The following is a 6619-nucleotide window of genomic DNA, read 5'->3' as shown; positions in this document are numbered from 1 at the left end:
ATCCTATGCTGCTGTGAAAAACCATAAATACACAGCCTATAATAAAGCATTATAAAATAAATTGATTTCTTATTTATATTAATGTGAAGTGACGTGTTATATAGCTGTAGTGTAACTTTTATTTTGAAACGTGAGCTCAGCAAAGGCGTTGATTATTTCAAAGTCTGTATTTGAGGTATTTGATAAGAGCAATTGAATGTATGATGTTGATATTTAAATTAATTTGATCATATACAATGCTTTAAGCTTCCTTAAATTACATTGATGATATCTGTACAAAAGGGATAACAATTTTGATTAATTAGGTCAGATATTTCACAAACCACCTGTGTTACTGTTACTGCAGTGGACATTGAAGTGAAAATGGTATTGGATTTATGAGTGTGTAACTGGATGAATTTAGATAAGGATTTCAGATCTTAGGGCATACAGAGAATCTGAGAATATCAGCAATTGTGTGAAGCATAACAGTGCTCATAATTGCTTTGCATTAATCCTGGTATTATTGCATAATTATGAGTACTAATAACAACTTATTAGCCATAGAACTCATACAGTTTTGTGGTGCCAGGGTGAATATCTATGATTTTTCTTCTTCTTCTATGAGTGTTTATTAGAGCCACAAGAATGTTTATATGTTAGATAGATTTCACTCTTACTGATTAAATAGCTTAGGTTACAAACTTTAATTAAGTAACACATTTCAAAATCTGACTGAAAATTCAACAAGACATTTGAGTATCCATAGGGAATGGTTCTGACATTTTAAGCTGATTTAAAAAAAAAAAAAAAAAATCTTTTATTGCAGTGGTGTGCTGGGGGCCCACCTCTCTGACTTGTTGAACCAACCTAATCCAATTTAATAAAACACATATATACTAAATAATAAACAGCAACCAGAAAATCTTTATTTTGTCATGTTTAATGCCATGTTTATGTGAAATTACAACGATTTTATTCAGAATTCTTTCACGCTGCAGTGTACCGTCTCCCCCACGAATAATGAATGGTATCGCCCTCTTTGCCGCTGTCAATCCATTGAAATCACGATCCCAAACGGGAGCCGAGATGGTGTCAAACCTTAGGACTGGGGCAGGTGCTTTCAAAACACACCGTCTCCCGTGGAAAAAGGTGCATTAGTTCATCATTACCGTGAACATTAGCATCAGTCAGGGACTGTGGATATCTGTCTGCACCGCTGGTAAGTTCTCGTCTTCTTCCTTTGCTACCTTGAGCTCGGCATGAGCTTAATCTTCAATCACAGTGTATGAAATGTTGTCATTATTAAGGTGAAACATGGACATGCTATCCAAAGGCTTTGCATTAACGACCACTTGCAATGAAATACATCCAAGATAGATACAAGTATAATGACATATCGGGAGAAATGAGAATGGACACCCCTTTTGTTGACTAAGGATAATAATTTATATGAAAATGCTATATGAAAGCACTCATTTGATGATTTTCTGTAAAACTGTTGAATTGCGATATGTGAAGGTGACAGAGCAGATGTGAGGCATCAGGGGATGTGTGTGCAACAGAAACGTTTATAGCCTACATGTTGTACACCCATGGGCTCTTACTGCTGTCAGATCAATTTCAGCTGTAACCCAGTGCAACTTTAATATATTTACTGTAAAAACTAAAATATAAAAACCTGCTAACTATTACTTACCCTACCATATGCCTAAATTATTTTGCTGCTGCAAAATTTTGTACAAATGTTTAGAAGTAAAAAGTATGGCTTACCTTATAATTTAGTAGAACATTTAACAGAGCAATATATACAGTACACATTTTCTGTTAAAAATCCCATAATCCCCTGCTTAAACATTTGTCAAAAAATTATAAAATAATAAGGTAGTACATCATAATAAAATATTAAACAACGTGTGTTGTTTAATATTTTATTATGATGTGCCACGCCACCGTATTATTTTATTATCGTGTGTTAATGGTGTTTTGTGTTCCTGGGTAACACTGTGCTCTGTTTTTATTTGATTGTTGGCTATATAGGCCCTTTTTGAACTTTAAATCATCATGTGGCACTTTTCACTTGCTTCATCATACATTTTTACAATAACAAACATATTGTAGTAGTTTGAAGGGTTGTATATCAGAATTTACATTAACTACAGTTAGAAACTATAAAATATACAGACAGTATACTGAAAATCGCTGCCTCCGCTGACAATATATGGCAAAAGGAAGATCAAGTATTGTCTGAATCCAATATTCGCGCATCATCCTGTTTACTCAGATGCTTTCATATGGTCAGATTTTGAAGGCAGCGTACTGTATAGGCCTATGCATGATATCTGCAATCCTGTGCTTGCACTTCAGAGGAATGGAGCAGCTGAAGGAAGTAAACTTTCAAACTGTTTTCCATTGTTTAATTTTTTTAATTTTTTATTTATGATTATCTGTTGATAATCTATTTCTAGCAAGACATTTGCCTGATTATTTCCAAAGCTCATATGAATTTGTTCCAGATCATTAGACGTTATGGTGCCTTGGAAGGGAAACCAGTATCATATGGACGTATCTTCATACACTGCCTGAGAAATCTTTGCGTGGCAGTGAGGCAACAAGGCTTTAGGATACACACAGACACACACACACACACACACACACACACACACACACACACACACACACACACACACACACACACACACACACACACACACACACACACACACACACACACACACACACACACACACACACACACACACACACACACACACAGTCAAAGCAAAAATTATTCAGACACCAGATATATTTTTTTACTAGTGGGTGCAGGGCACTATAGTTAATTTATGTAAGTGAGGATTGAAAAATAAAGTAAACCGTGATGTATTACACAAAAAAAGTCTTCATACAGTGGGCTACCAGTAAAATTGATAAAAATTTGGTACCAAAATTATTCAGACACTTTGACCTGACCATGTTTTTTCTTTAATTGCTAATGCAACCTTTTACACCACATACTGAACAAAATGAAGCATTGCTTGGTCATTGGTTGACTTAAATTGGTATTATCTAATTGTGTAGAACTACATAATTTAACAGATTGGTTGATTGAAATCCATTACATACCTTTCTATCAAAGTTATCTGACATTATCAGGATGAATTTGTTCTGACACAGTTTAACTCTGAGTTCTTGTAATATTGTACTACCATTTTCTAAGCTATAGCAAATAAACCGTGATGTGAGAAAATGTTGATGGTGTCTGAATAAATTTTGGTTTGACTGTATACATACAGGACATACATGACATCATCTCCTCCAGTTTAGCTCTGATTCAGGTCCTCACTCCGTTAGGGTTAAAATCAACTTTCTAAAATGAAGGAATTTTAAATAAAATATAAAACTCATGGTTAAGAAGCAAAAGAAGAATCGATCATCTTGAGAATGATCATGGACTGTTCTTAAGATCACTCTTGTCTCGTCCCGTGTTGTTGTCCGAGGATTGCCCTGATGCAATGTCCAAATGTGTGCCGTCCAGTTTGATAGACGGTATGAGGTCATCCCCAAAGTGTTCTGGAGTTGTCCAGTCTGAATGCTCCGAGAAGTGAAGTGAACCCTGCGGTCCACCTCTATTTGTTTATATAGCCTGTCATATAAAGTCTGTCACTTCCCCTGCGTCTTATGCAACACTCTCTCTTGGACTCTTGTTGATATTTTGCTTTTCTGTGGATATAGAACAATCACGAAATGAGATCTGTCAGCAGAATATAATATCAGTAATCTGGGTGCACCGTGTCTCTTTTAACAGAATTAGGTTTTCAATGTGAAGGTCGTTGCTTTGGGCTTCCAGCTGTTGTGTGACCGATCATGTGAGTCTAATAGAAAAACAAACACATCAATCAAAAAGTGCATATCACAGTCTACAGTGTGCCATGTTTAGCATGTGCATATCGCAGTCTACAGTGTGCTGTGTTTAACATACAGCAGGTTAGATTAGGGCTGTTCGATTATGGAAAAAATCATAATCACGATTATTTTGGTCAATATTGAAATCACGATTATGTAACACGATTATTTCACATGATTTTGGGAATGTGTTGTATTTATTAAAAATACACCTTTCAACAATTCAATTGAAATTGTAACATTTGTTGTACTTTTTGAACTATTAAAATAAATATAACATATATTCAAATCAAAGTATAAAAGTATTCACGTAAAAATGATAACCACAAATAAATAAGATCAACAATATGGTTCGGCTAGATATGCTTTTCAGGTACGTCTAACATTAGTTTTCAGGTACAGAAATGTATCAAATGTAAAATAACATTGCATATTTGAGTGCATAAATTAAAGATGAATCCTATTAAACTTACAAAAGCTATTCAATCCGGATCGGATATGCGTCGTCTTTATCGACTGTATAAAGTTCACTTAAGGCATATACAGACTATGTCTGCTAGGATACTCATCAAGATGGACATGTTGACATACGTTTTGTGTGAGTTTGTCCGTTCAAGAGCAAGACTTAAAAGAGAACTCAATATTTGCGCGCTGAGAGACGTGTGCGCGCTCTCGGATGAGCGCACAGAGACACATTTTCTCACTGCGCGCGGCTTCTCATTCGCGTCTTCTGGCACTAAACCCGGGTGACGACGGTGAAAACGACTGGTCATATTCAAACATACGGCAGCACTCGCATGCATTGAACAAAGTTTACAAAGAGAGAATTATTTGAGAAATTTGAGGGAAAAAAAGGACGTTTACACGGCACCCCTGCTCTCGTCAATTTTTGTTTCTTTATTAGATTTTCATAGGTCACTCTGTGTTTAATTTTCAAGTGGTTAAACAAATTCGTGGTGTTCCCTTGCGTAGCATACACTACCATGTAGAAAATCTTGCCTTCGCATGTTTCTGCTCGTCGTCTGATTCCTCAAAGCCAAACTGTTCCCAGACAACGGAGTTGGTTTTGCCTTTTTTGCTCACCAAACGCTGCTGTAACTGCCCTCCTTCTGCCATCTTTACTCGCGCCGAGTTTTTAAATTCCAGCGGATGATATGCACACGAGTCACGAGACTCACGAACTGAGAGAGATTGTGGCTTCGGGAGGGGCGGATGAACGCGTGCGCGTTTCATTCAGAACGCAAGACAAAATAAGAGTGTTCTTGCAAAACTGAACATGGCAAAATAATCGTTTTTTCTCGATTGTACTATTTTGGTGATCGTTGGGAGGCAAAATCGAAATCGAAATCGAAATTCGATTAATTGCACAGCCCTAGGTTAGATTATGTTTTCCAAACACAGATTGTGTCTTGCTTTTATTTGGCTATTTGTGTGAGAAAGCAAACAGGTGCAGATGGTATAATTTTGCAGAAGCTGCTCAAAATAACCCATTATTTTAGTTCTTCACAGATTCATCTTTAAGCAAAATCATGTTGTCAGAGACAGGTTAAACTTTGGTAAAATAGTAATTAGTGATGCACCAATCATGATTTTACATGGCCGATTCCAATTTTTTTCAAGAAAACTGGCCGATTCCGATACCGATTTCCGAATTTTTTTTTTTTTTTTTTACACAATAAAATAATGAAAGTATACATGAATAAGATGTTTATTTGGTATTTAACAGGCTAAATTGGCTTTTGGCTAATGAAAAAAGGTCCGCAATCTGAAATTAACAGGAAATTGAATTGGAAATGAAAAGGCTGAAAGGTGAAATTAAAGGCAACAACTGCATATTCTGCAATCCAGACAAAGATGTTACTTAAATCAGCATTTGTTTTCAAATTCAGTGTAAAGAAAAAAAGTCTTTACCCGTGAAATTAAATAAAACCAAAGTATATAATTGTTCCAAAATGTTAAATCAAATAATGTTTAGTGCAACGAAAAAAACTACGATGCTACAGCAGGTGCTTTTTAAATCAAATTAAGTGAATGTAATTTTAAGGTAAAATAAAAGGTAACACATTAGAATAATGTCATTAGTTAACATTAGTTAATGTATTAACTAACATGAACTAACCATGAGCAGTACATTTGTTACTGTATTTGTTCATCTTTGTTAACGTTAGTTAATATAAACATCACAGTGCATTAACTAATGTTTACAAGATTTTAATAATGCATTAGTAAATGTTGAAATTAACATTAACAAAGATTAATAAACGCTTTATAAGTGCAGTTCATTATTAGTTAATGTTAACTAATGAAGTTACTAATGTTAACTATGACCATTATTCTAAAGTGTTACCAAATAAAAATGATCATCCTATAGGCTACAGAACTGATAGTATTTCATTTCAAAAGTGCATGCATGTTCTTCTTTAGGCTAAGAAAAAAAGTATTTCGGCTTTTTCACAAGTTAGTCTGTTTCGTTCTCATCCGATCCAACACGTGAGAAGCTGAGCTGAACAAACGCTTGTGCAGGCGGAGAGTTAAGCTCGCGCAGGAAAGCGGCTCTTCATTCCCTTCAGCGTATCTCGTCTCTTCCCTCATTTCTCCAGTTTCCGTTTGTAACACGCAAGTGACATGTTCGCGAATGATTGCAATATAGGCGTATGTTTACGCGGGCGCACTTCCGGAAAAATCGGCAGAAAAAAACAAAGAAAACCGGTTGCCGATCGCGCGCCAGAAGCAA

The sequence above is a fragment of the Gobio gobio genome (genome assembly GCF_949357685.1).
Source record: "Gobio gobio genome assembly, chromosome: 15".
NCBI lineage: Eukaryota > Metazoa > Chordata > Actinopteri > Cypriniformes > Gobionidae > Gobio > Gobio gobio.
The sequence above is the reverse complement of the archived record's forward strand: the minus strand, read 5'-3'. Positions refer to the sequence as shown.